We start from the raw sequence: 13,613 nt of genomic DNA on the forward strand, positions 1-13,613 counted from the left end.
CATTGTCACCTCTTTCCTGTTCACAAACCTCACACTTTCTCTCCTGAAAGCTCCTGTGAACTTACTTGGCTCTTCACTCTCTATTGCAAAGCAGAATATTTGGACGTGATTTGCCTTATGGACATGGACACAGCAGGTGACCTGAACTATGGTGTCTGATGATGACTTGGGTTCTAAGGAGACCAGAGTTGACTCTACAACCCTCAGCAAAGACTGGGTGTCCTACAGGGTCTCAGACAGGGCTTCTAAAATCATATCTTGTTGGCTCAGACTTTCTTTTTATTTATTTATTTATTTATTTTTATTTTTTTATTTTTTATTTTATTTTATTTTTTTTGGTTTTTGGGTCACACCCGGCAGTGCTTAGAAATCGCTCCTGACAGCCTCAGGGGACCATATGGACTGCTGGGATTCAAACCACCGTCCTTCTGCGTACAAGGCAAACACCTTACTTCCATGCTATTTCTTTGGCCCTCTTTTTATTTTAAAAATAATTTCTTTAAGCACAAAATTGTTCATACTTGAATTTCAGTCTTAGAATATACACCATCCTTCACCAGTTCACTTTCCCCCAAGACTTTCTTTATATGCCACCTGAGAGTAATTTCCTGGTTTCTGTCTTTCTCCTTCATTTCCACCACCTACTTGAAGCTACCCATGTTTTTATTTTCATCTTCCCAGTCTAAAATAATACATTTTGACCACTTTGATTATATCTCTATTTTTTTTAATAAACTGGAATTATAAGGACCAGACATTGTACTTTGTACCTTGCCTTTGATTGGAGATCATTTTTCTAAGTCTCAGGATGGGGTATTTTCTTTTCTTATTTTTATTTTGAGGGGGGTGTTTGAGTGATACTTGGCAATGCTCAGAGTTTGCTACTGGCTCTGAACTTAGAAATTATTCTTGGCAGGCTTGAGGGACCATATGGATACCAGGGATAGAACCTGGGTAGGCCATATATAAGAAAAATGTTCTCCTCTCTGTACTATCACTCCAGCCCCAGAATAGATTTTAAATTGATCATTTTATATACTGTGCATTGTTATTACAATTTATTACATAATAGATAACATAGTAATACTACCTCTGGGTGAAGATGGCATAATACCCATGATCAGTGTGGATATGACCATGGTTTGTGGCAGTGGTCCTCAAACTACAGCCCACAGGCCACATATAGTATTTGTTACCGTTTTGTTTCTTCATTTCAAAATAAGATATATGTAGTGTGCATAGGAATTTGTTCATAGTTTTTGTTTTTACTATAGTCCAGCCCTCCAACTGTCTGAGGGACAGTAAACTGGCCCCCTGTTTAAAAAGTTTGAGGACCACTGGAATAATCTAGTGCCATAGTCTGGACTTGCAAACATGACAAAGATAGGGGCCGGAGAGATAGCACAGTGGTGTTTGCCTCGCAAGCAGCAGATCCAGGAACCAAGGTGGTTGGTTCAAATCCCGGCATCTCATATGGTCCCCCATGCCTGCCAGGAGATATTTCTGAGCAGATAAGCCAGGAGTAATCCCTGAGCACTGCCGGGTATGGCCCAAAAACCAAAAAAACAAAACAAAACAAAACAAAAAAACATGACAAAGATAACCTGAGCATCACAGAACTTTTCTAAGTGTAGTGACAGTGTTCCCATATCAGAGTGTGGACTGGTTCAGATCCTTTATTTTTTTTCCTTAGAGAATAATGTCTTCATGAAGAAGCTTTCCTGGTCTAATTTTTTTTGCATTTTCTAAATAATATTTTTTATTTAAACACCTTAGTTACAAACATGATTGTGGTTGTGTTTCAGTCATATAAGAGGACACCCCATCACCAGTGCAACATTCCCACCACCAATGTCCTGGTCTAATTTTTATTGTGACATCAGCATTTGCTCCCTGTTCTGGTGCTCCTGTGTCTCCTGGATAAGGAGGTGACAACCTTGCTGGTATTCCCAGTCCTTTGATTGCAAATCAAGGCTTGTTATCCCCCGACCATGTCTCCAAATTTTTTCACCTTCCTCCACCCAAGCTTAGGAATACAGTTTTTTACCAATGGCTTTTTATTACCCACATTTTCTCTCATCTCTCAGAATCCTCTTCCCTGCCTCCTATGGCAGTACATCTCTGTTCAGTGAACAAGGTGTTGGTTTTACTGTGTATGGTCCTTGGTTCTTCTTTATTCCTTCTATCCTTATTTTCCCCATTCGATGCTGCTTTTTTGTTTGTTTTGTTTTGTTTTGGGGTCACACCCAACAGTGCTCAGGGGTTACTTGTGGCTATCTGCTCAGAAATAGCTCCTATCAGGCATGAGGGACCATATGAGACACCGGGATTTGAACCAACTACCTTAGGTCCTGGATCAGCTGCTTGCAAGGCAAACACCGCTGTGCTATCTCTCCGGGCCCTGATTTTTTTTGTGTGTGATTTTCTATTGTTTAATACAATGCTCTGTGTATCATTGAATACTCCAATTTTATATTTAATTTATGTCTTTGATTTTTTTTTCCTGGAAGTCACCCCACTATTTTCTTAGCCCTTTCTGACCTATTTGTTAGGTAGCATGGGGAAATTGTGCCACATTCAGCACAGAGTTGCGTTCCTGGCTTACTCCTGCTCTGTGCTCAGGGGTCACTTCTAGTGGTGCTCAAAAGACTGTATGTGGTACCAGGGATCAACTTTGGGTCAGCCAAATGCAAGGCAGGTGCTTTAACTACTGTATTATCTCTTTGGTTTATATATTGGAAGTAACATTGGTGGTCAACCATTTTGTTTATCTTTATAAATGGAAATAAAATAACCCCTAGCACTTTAGTTTCTATTTCTTTGTCCCTGTTTTATATTATCTTTCCTTCATTTCTTTTTCTTCTATTCTCACCTGTCAATTGTGAAGCTGGGTTGGTGGAGGCTTCTAAGTGGAGCTCAAAGTGCTTGGAACTCCTCTTGACTATTCTTAGTCAGCCAGGCAAGAAATAATTCTATAAACAGGCATAGAATTAAATTCTTGGTTTCTGAGTTCCTGGACATCAACTGCCCACCTGAACAGCCTTTGTCTGTACCGAGTGATGTTTGGGAGACCGAGTGATATTTAACATATGGTGAGATTGAACAGAGAAGATCAGGAAATTATCTCTCCAGATCCCCTTTTCACTTTCAGAAGAAAATTTTAAGATCTATTTTTATAATGGAGGTACATATTATGTATGAAAACTCAAAGAAATAGAGTCACGATTTGAAGTAGTATTGGGACTAGGGTGTTAGGAGGTTGATGAAATCTGAAGATTTCTACTTCTGGAATACCCTCCCTCTGACTGCAGATGCTCTAGTATCTCTTATGTCAACATTGAAGAAACAAGACGAGGCCTCAGTTATCTGCCACAAGATGGCACTCCAATGCTACTGTAATACTGAGAACTGTGCAGGGGGAGACTGGGAAGAAAGGGGTTAAGAAAAACTTAGGCACAGATTCAATATCTGGCAGATGTTGAAGAAGTTTTCAGTTATTGGTAGACAAGTATGGCTCCGAAAGAGGTAGAAGGAATATGTACACATTAATAAAATCCACAGTTGATGGATTTGGGCAAGGCAAACTCATTGCCAAGGGCAAGTGCAGACAGAGGAACAACTATCTCAGGAAAATGTGGGAAACCCAGAGGGTGGTATGGTAGCTGATCCTACCTGAGTCAAGCCAAAAATGGACCCTGAACTAGGAGGGTTCTACAGGGTCGAGAGCAATGAGGTCCCAGGAGAAGAGCCTTCGTGGTCCCTCTCCCAATTCTGTATATATTTGAACATTCAGCTGCCATAACAACCCTCTACTTGCCCTGCTATATGTACCATGCACTTTTAAGCTACTCTGAGTCTCTTGACAGGAGGTTGAGTCTTGGACTCAGCTTGGAACCAACCACTATCTTGAGTTTGCAAAGTCCCAGCTCCAGCTTCTTCCCTTTCTTTAGCAGACTCAGGTGACTCCTTAAGCTGTCTCTCTAAGGTCCTTCATGTCTGTCTCTCCAGTAGATTCCCAAGAATGTGGCAAGCAGGCCTGGAGAGATAGCACAGCGGCATTTGCCTTGCAAGCAGCCGATCCAGGACCAAAGGTGGTTGGTTCGAATCCCGGTGTCCCATATGGTCCCCCGTGTCTGCCAGGAGCTATTTCTGAGCAGACAGCCAGGAGTAACCCCTGAGCACTGCCCGGTGTGGCCCAAAAACAAAAACAAAAAAAAAAGAATGTGGCAAGCATTGGACATACACTAAAATTGATCATGCATATCAGGTACAGAATAACCCTGGGATGCATAATATGGCCCATTTTTTACCATGTTCTGGTACCGAGGAAGGGAGTTAAGGCAGATCTATTATTCAGGCAGTATTGACAGTATGGATAAAGGAGGTGTCTTGAAGATTATAATGTACCTTGAGAAAAGAATGAGCATTTGCCTGATGCTGGCATTAGTCAGTATTAACCAGCATTTTGTGCCATTGCTGAAACTCTTCCCAGGCTCTGCAGAAACGACATGTCATTTTTTTGTACAGTACGTTGTGAGATGTATCTTAATTGGGTCCCTGTACATGTGGGCAAGTCTGTGTATCTGGAGTATGTACACACATGTTTTGGCGTGAGTGCAAAAGTATGCATACCTATATGCATGAGAGTCATGTGTAAGGACAAACATGCAAGTGCATGCATGTGTTAGCATGTGAGCATATATTTATATGCCTGAACACAAATGTATGCTGTTCATGTGTTTATCTCATGTGTTTTGTGTTTATGCACACATGTAAGTGTATTGTGTAAGTACTTATGCATATGTAAATACATGCACATATTTACATATAACTGCATTGTGTAGATATGTGTCTGTGTGTATATATGTATTATGAGTATATGAATGTGTGCATTGTGTAACTGGACAAATGTGTGTAAGGAAATACAAATAGAACGGAATGCTATTCTCTCAATCTGTGATATTCTAATGATTGAGAAAAGCAGAGGAAAATTAGTACCAAACATAACATATATATATATTTAATTTTCTTTTAAGTAGAGATGAGAAAAACATTAAATAACTCAGTAGATTTTAACTCCCTGAACAATCAGGGATGCTCCAGAATTTGAACTATTAAGTTCCCCAGGGTGTCAAAAGTATTAAATACCAACCAAAATTTTTTTGGAAGAAATGAATTCTCAATAATAAGTTACAAAACACACCAAAAAGAAAACTACTTAGAAGAAATGTTTGTAAAATCATCAGACAGCAGCCTTAGACCTGAATATGATTAACCAGTGTAATTATCCAAAAGACACAACAAACTAAATCTCTTTCTGTGAGCTGAGGTTGAGTGAAGTTTGCAGTATTGTAGGACTTCAGGGAAAATATTAAGAAATAAATTCTTACCACTCTTTTAACTTGAACTAATGTCCATAAACTTGTTTTTTTCTCAGAAAGCCATATTGAGCAATAATTTTATCCTCCTCTGTCTATATTCCCTCCTTACATGATATAAGTAGAAGCTCACTTCCCAGGATGAGACTTCTTACACTGATTACAAAACCATGAGGTTCATTGGTGGATTTTATAGGAATTACATATCACAGGTATGTGGACTCTCTTGACCATGTTATATTCTTTTTTGGGGGGGTGGGGGTTTCAGGCCACACCCGTTTGATGCTCAGGTGTTACTCCTGGCTAAGTGCTCAGAAATTGCCCCTGGCTTGGGGGGACCATATGGGACACCAGGGGATTGAACAGCGGTCCTTCCTTGGCTAGCAATTGCAAGGCAGACACCTTACCTCTAGCGCCACCTCACCAGCCCCAGACCATGTTATATTCTTTAACTTCCATGAACCTGTCAAAAGTAGGGATTCTGATTCACCCAGGACCTGCCTGCAAAGAATTGAGAAGCAGAAAATGGCAAGCAGTCATTTCACTATTTCTACTTGCCCAATATGCTGAAAATAAAGGTACTAAATGATAAAATTAAAGAATGACAAATTTGGAAAAAATCAATTCACAGAATGATTGCAAACGTCTTTGAGGAATTTTTTTTTTTTTTTTTTACATTTTAAAACCCACTCAGATGTATTCAAAGTACATCTGTTTCTGTGCTCAGGGGTCACTTCTGGCAGTGTTTTTGTGAATCAAATATGGTGCCAATCCAGTCACCCCTGAAATTTGGATCCCATCTATGGAACCAGCATGGTTTTCTACAGTAGCACTAGGAATCGAACTTCTACCAGGGCAGGTCCTAATTCTGCCGTGGCATTAACTTGCTCCAGAGTTGGTTCATATGACACCCTGATGACTTGGTAACACCAACAACATGTGTTTAGGGCAGGGTTCTTTGCATTGCCACCTAATGATGAGATGAAACTAGAAAATGTTCTGTTTCACCCTGTCTTCATCATAGGATCTGCACAAAAACCAAGATTTCTAACTACAAAAACCTGACCGCAATAATTGATTATGAAGAGCTTTTACTAGGGCTACAAAGACTTTGGGTCTAGACATTTTAGTATGCCCAGAGCCTATAGTTAATCTTATGCCAGGATGCTTCATAGGTAAGGTCTTCCTGTTTTTAGAACAAAGGTTATTCCTGTCTATTTTCTCCATATTTTTCTGCATCTATGCAAAACAAAACGAAAAACATTTGCAAACATTTTTGGGGGGATGGGGTCACACCCGGCAGCGCTCAGGGGTTACTCCTGGCTTTACCCTCAGAAATAGCTCCTGGCAGGCTTGGGGGACCAGATGGGATGCTGGTATTCGAACCACAGACCACCTGCATGCAAGACAAACACCTTACCTCCATGCTATCTCTCTGGCCCCACCATTTTTTATTGTATTTTTTTTTATCTCTTATCTTTTACTTTGAGGATCTCGCCTTTTGAATAAAATCTTGGGACACAGATTATTTTATTTTATCACATATTCTGGCATTTTTCTATAAAACTAGGAGAAAAGAAAGAAAGACTGGGGCCAGTGGCCAAGTGGACTTAGCTGCATTGGCAAGGACATAAATAAGGACAGAACAAAATATCCAAACCAAAGTCAACTATTATAGAATCAAGAAACCTAAACTTTAACAATCTAAATTGATAGGGGTCGGTTATACTGACAGACCAGGGGCAAAAGGTGGTGTGTAGATTGTACTCTGGGACCATTGGTAGAGGGAGGTTGACATTGGTGGTGAGAAGGGCCCTGACTCATTGTATATCTGAAATTCAACTATGAAGGACTCTGTAGATCACAATTTTTCAATAAAATAAAATGAAAATATGGTGCCAAGGATCGAACCAGGATTTGTTCTGTGCAAGACAACTACCATAATTTTGTAATATATCTCTGGTCTAAGGATTTTATTATTTTATTTTATACATTTGATACATCTTTCTCCATAACCATTTATCCTTAGCTATCTTGCTGCAAATTTGTCGATCCAGCTTTTTTTTAATGCCAAGTTTCGATGTATATTTTAGTTTCTGAGAGCTTGTCACATTCTCAATATTTATGTGAGTGTTGTTCTCTCCTAGTATTTGTGTGTGATTCATTTCTAAATTGAAATATATGGAATAAAAACATGAAATTGGCTTGATTCTATCTTATACTCATGCATGCTTTTAGGTTTTAAATTTTTTCAGAAAATATTAAAAGAATAGCGCTCAGATTAATACAAATATAGCTTGGCAATATGTCAGTACAATCATGACTAAAATCAAGGTAAATTATTTCACTATCCAAGAAAGTTTTCTCATACTCCTTCCTAATCAATTTCTCTCCTAGAGCCAACAACCACTTTCCTGACTTTTATCATGATGGTTTTATCTATTATTGACTTTTACATAAATGGAGCCAACCATAAAAGCTGTTTAGATTGACCTTTTACCCCAAAAGCTATTGTTAAATTTCCAAAAGAAATTCTCATTGTTGTATATGTCAGTAATCGATTCTTACTTTTTCAGTAGCTTGTTCTTTTTTATTTCTGAATATTATTTACTATATGCATTAATTTATTGATTATCCTGTGGATGGCTAACTGAACTTTTCTATTTTTTTTTATTTTAGGCAATGTTATGAAGTTGCTCTAAATATTCTTGTGTAAGTTTTATGGATAAATGCATTATTTTCCCTTGAGTATAAAAATTCTCATCTTTACATAAGAGAATTACAAGTTCATAGAGTAAATATATTTTGGCTTGGTTAGAGATAGTGGAATAGTTTTCCAAAGTGCTTGTACCAATTTACAGCACCCAGGATATGTGCTCCTAGACTCCATACTCTCACCACTATTTGGCAACCCCCATTTTTTGTGGTTCCCCATTTCATTGGGTATGTAATGAAGCCTCATTTACATTTCACTACTGATTCATCCACTTGACTTTTTTAATGATTTTTTTTTTGCATACCTGTCTTTCAACCATTTTTCTAAGTGCTTTTAAATCAATCAATTAAAAATTGGGCCTCATCTTTATATTATTGATCTGTTGGAGATTTAGAAGAGTCTGTTGAGGGGTTGAAGTAATAGCATTGAGTAGGGTGTTTGACTTGCACGCAGAGTCCTGGATAGACTCTGATTTGATCCCCGGCATCACATATGGTCCCCCAGCCTGCCAGGAGTGACTGACTTCTGAGCCAGGAGTAACCCTTGTGCACCTCTGGGTGTGACCCAAAAAACCAAAAACAAACAAAAAAGAGTCTATTGACCATAGTATTTAGAATCTCTTCTTTTTCCAGCATAGTTTGACTTCTCCTTTTCATGCTTTCTTTCCATCACCTGAAGGTTTACATAAAGTTGAATTTATAACTTTTCATTTTACATTTCAGTGCTGTTTGTGTTTCACTCAAGGCATGTCTATTCCTCCCCAAGTTATGAGTCTTCCCTGTCTATTTCTTGCTCTGCTGTCCCACTTTGATAACATCTATCCTCATTCTTTGTCATCAGCTGAAATTGTTCCACCTCCAAAATTATAGATTAATCATCCCACTCCCTACCCACAGCTTCTTATTTTACCACACCTGCTCTTTGACATGATTAGGATTGCTAAGCAGTTTTTCTTCTTCAATCTTGGGATCCTTCCACACTGCCCATGTCAGGGCAATTTGCAATGATATTAAATTCCTTTCTAGAATATTGCCTTCAATCTTTACTGTTCTTTTAACATAATCTTTGCAGAGTTGCCCTTACTTTGCAGAAACCCAGTCCAGGACTGTGTCTTTCTTTTTTATAGAAGCAGCTGAGCACTGTCAAATAAATTACACACAAGCATGAATTGGAATTCTGGAACGCTTCACAAATTTCCGTGTCATTCTTGCGCAGGGGCCATGCTAATCTCTGTATCATTCCAATTTTAGTATATGGACTGCTGAAGCGAACACATAAATTGGAATTCTGTAAACCAAAAGTAACTGATTTTACCAGCCCCCTTCCCAGCACCACCCCAACCTCATGCCTTGAAATTCTAGTTTGGGTCTCTTGTTAGGTTACTCTCCTCCAAATCTATAAAACTTTTTCTACTCCCCTTAACATCTTTAAAATTAAAGAAGATCCCTTTATCCACGACAATGCCCAGGGAGGTTTACATCGGCAGAGAAACCAGAAACAGATTCCTGGAGAGGAATCTATATGGGAAAACAGGGGTCCACTGTGTGTATGAGAAAGGCCCCCATGCTGGAGACTTTGCCACGTAGGATTGGGGAAGGTTGTCAGTGTCTTTGAGTCCTCTTTGATTCTCTGTCCCTACAACCTACCTGTTTTCACTTTGCCTATTCTTTCTGCTTCTGCTGACTCACCCTCCAGCGCTAATTGCAGAATGTTAGAACTTTTACAACTGTTAATTGCTCAGTGTTAGAACTTTTGTGAACGCTAATTGCAGCAGACTAACACTCTTGTTACTGCTAATTGCAGAACAACCTTAAAACTCGAACTTTTCCAAAAGGCAAATGCAGCAATCCAAGCCTTTTGCTGCCTTGACTCAGGCAGATTTAGAAGGGACAATGAAGGAATTATGGCAAAGGGGTGGCCTGTCTTAGGAAATTGAAGAGAAAGAGAATCAAGCTAATCTGTGGAATTAAATATTAATTATAAAGTCCTGGATGATGCATGGAGTGTATAGTGGAGCTTTTCTTGGCCTACTGGGCATCTGCAGTTTCTTTGGTCTGGAAGGTTTGAGGGTTCAGGATAAGGAGAAAATGACCCACAGCAGTCATGAAGTTTTAGGAGATTAGGTTTTATTACGAGGCCCTAGCCACCATTTATGGCTTCTAAACTAAACAGCCTCTTTCTTGCTCCTGCATCTATCCTGTCTCTCGTTTCTTCAGGCTGTGTCTTCCTCCTGAGCCCTCTTTTGTGAATCTCTCTCTCTCAGTCCTCCCCAGGCAACCCCTTAAATTACCAACCAGACCCCTTCCAGCTATGTAGAGGGTCACCCTCTTCAGGTGAATAGCAGGAAGTTGGGGGGAAGGATAACACTAATCCTGGCACATATGTAGATGACTTTTATTTCCATTGACGAGGTGTAGATCTTCGGGCAGCTGGATGCTGCTTTACAGAGATGTCTAGTGTGTATGCTATACTTTGGGAAAGGAGCTTCTAGGAAAAGTGTAACCAGCAGGAAGGAAGCGAAGGGACAGACAATGCAAATCAGGACACAGGTGACTCACCCTGTGTTTCCTTTCCAGCCTTTTCTTCCATATGCAAAACTGAATTACAAGGCAGATGTGAGAGAAACACAATATAAACCATAGAGGTTTAAATCCACCTGTCCAGGCAGAGTGGATCCTGAGAGAGAAACAGAAACTCCCAGAACACCATATCTAGGATGAATTGAAAGGTAGTGAATCCCAAGTTGACTAGATCTGTGTTGTCGGCACATTAAGTCCAAGATCTATTTCTGGGGGAGCCTTGGTTACTTTATAGCTATGTACAGTACTATATAGTACTATATATATTTATAATTTATATATATATAAATTATTATATGTAGTACTTATATTTTTGGATTTTTGGGCCACACCCATATGAGGCTCAGGGGTTACTCCTGGCTATATGCTCAGAAATCTGAGGGGGGACCATATGGGATGCCGGTGGATTGAACTGCAGTCCCTCCTAGGCTAGTGCTTGCAAAGCAGATGTCTTACCTTTAGTGCCACCTCTCCAACCCCTATATATAGTACTTTAAAGCTATACTTTATACCCACCATGCATGACTGCCCAGAGGACTGCCCAGGGAGCAAGAATGTGAAGACAGAGCTTGCTTAGGTTGATTAAAAGTTAGTGTCAGAAACATTTGATTTGCGATGTGCAGAGAGCAGGAATGAGGTGTGTTAGGTCAGGGATGCCCTAAGCAGCAGATGTGCTGGTGGACAGGTTCCAGCATTGTCCTGCTTAAGGAAGAAGAAAACAGTTTGGCCTCAGCCTTGGGATGCCTGGGAGGAGGTAAAAGAGGCAGTGGGGTAGGGTAGAGTAGGGTGGGCATTGGGTTAACAGAATGATGGGGTGAGGGAAGCAGACAGTGCAACAGAACCAATTCCTCACTCAGGCAAATAGCAGCACAAGTGGGGGAAAGGGCTTGGCCTTAACCCAGCCTTCTTGTCTGCAGAAATGGGATGAAGAGGATCCCAGGTGCAGATCATGGGGAGCTCAGAAGTCTTCAGGAGAGTGTACTTTTGCTTTGTCTAGAAAAGCAAAATTACAATTCAGCTCTCACTGAAGAGAATGAACACCCTGAGAGAAACAGGTTCAGGGCTACTCACAAAGTCCTGGGCTGGGCAATGCTTTGTCTCCTAGGAGCTGCTGAGTCCTGTAAACTAGGAGGCCACTGTGCCTCCAAGCGACACTTCATCCCGAGGCTAAGGCAGCAAGGCCCAGTACTACTCACTTTTTTGCCTTTCCCCCCAGGCTCAGTGGAGACTGACATTATGCAGATTCCAAGATATGTGATTATAGCAGCAGGACATATTGTGACAGCTGCTCCATAGCTCTGAGCATTCCAGGATCTGCTGGTATCAACAGACCCTACACTAAGGTCCCCAGCTCAACAATGACTTTTTTGACAAAATGCAGACTGCAAAAGGAAGATTCCCAGAGAGATTCTTGGCAGTTCAGTTCTGTGATTACAGCTCTGAGCTGAAAGTAAGCTTTTTGGGGCAGGAGGACTCAGACAGATATCTGTGTTCCAGCAGCTCACAGACCTTCAGTCTCACTTATACTCTATGTGCAAAACCTCTTCTCTGGGAACTCAACCCACCTCTCTCCTCCAAGGCTCCATGATCTGTGGATGTTCCATATACTTCTTGAGCCCCTCTGCACTATGAGCCCTGCCCACAAAGGAAATAGGGGTCACTTATTGCATCCTAAGTATCTGTCTTTCTCCTGACATCTTCCAGAAGCTAGTCAGATCAAAACCACAGTGACAGCTGAGCCCTGACTTTTGATGTTGCCAGCAATTTGCAACCTTCTTACACCTGTGAACAAGGGGAAATAGAGGAAATAATTTGCTCTCTGTTAAGGCTGAAATTAAGAACTCATTATTCACAGGAATATTTGTATTTCCAAATTTATATATCAATGTATCTAGTAAGTAGGTCCTTCTTATGTAAGTAGGTCCTGATATGTATATTAGAGAATAATATCAGGGAATAATCCAATAATCCCATCACCAGATCACACCCTAGGGTGGAGTATGAATATTGATTAGGGTAGGAACACTAATCCAACAGAGCAAAAATAGTTTTGCAAGCTGGCAATCAATTTCTACAGATCTGTGTGAATCATGAGACTAATGATGTGAACTGGCAGTTAAAAACCACCAGGTTATTTTCATTATTTCTGTTACATGGTTAAAGCTTTGCAACAAGCATATAAACCAAGTATTTTATACCCATTTCAAAGGTGAGAAAACTCAAATATAATTTCCCAATTTCCCACTGTCATAGGGTAGCATGCTTCATAGGAAGCAGCAGTAGCTGGGAAGTCCTGCTTAGAGAATCTGTTTACTCTGTGTACTGATGCACTAGCCTCTATTCTTGCTAGTAGAAGGCCTGAACACTGTGCCTACTTACATAAAGTGAGGCAGCAGCAACAGTTTCTACATCATTAAGAATCTAATGGTAGCCTTCTTTGTTGTGTCTTGGAGGAGGACAAGAGCTCTCACTAGCTCATTATCATCTTTTCTTTACCCACTTCTTTATACCCATTCTCATTTTTCTATGGTTATTTTGAAGTTCAAAAGATAAACTGGTAGCAACTGAAATGAATAACAGCCATTCCTGGGTCTGCATGTGACATATTCTACCTCACATTGATTCTTTATTGTATTCTAGTAAGATCTAAATGTGATTTTCTACAAGTAAGATAACTGTCCCTAGGGCCGGAAAGATAGCATGGAGGTAGGACATTTGCCTTGCATGAGAAGGATGGTGGTTCAAATCCCAGCATCCCACATGGTCCCCTGAGCCTGTCAGGAGCAATTTCTGAGCATAGAGCCAGGAGTAACCCCTGAGCACAGCTGGATGTGACCCAGAAACCAAAAAAAAAAAAGCAAAACAAAGAATAACTGTCTCTGATTCTCATAAGGAATAAAATGTAATGAATAAGGGAGGGACAGGTTCCTTTCAAAAGAA

At 40.2% G+C, this 13,613-nt stretch overlaps 1 non-coding gene across 1 annotated transcript; it reads right to left on the reverse strand.

Annotated features, from left to right (window-relative positions):
- Window positions 1-9,264: 9,264 nt before the first annotated feature.
- On the reverse strand, window positions 9,265-9,366 carry LOC126028703 (U6 spliceosomal RNA). Its single transcript, XR_007502461.1, has one exon. It is a non-coding gene; the product is annotated as a U6 spliceosomal RNA (small nuclear RNA).
- Between the last annotated feature and the right edge of the window lie 4,247 nt (window positions 9,367-13,613).

This window comes from Suncus etruscus, chromosome 1 (genome assembly GCF_024139225.1).
Source record: "Suncus etruscus isolate mSunEtr1 chromosome 1, mSunEtr1.pri.cur, whole genome shotgun sequence".
Classification (NCBI taxonomy): domain Eukaryota; kingdom Metazoa; phylum Chordata; class Mammalia; order Eulipotyphla; family Soricidae; genus Suncus; species Suncus etruscus.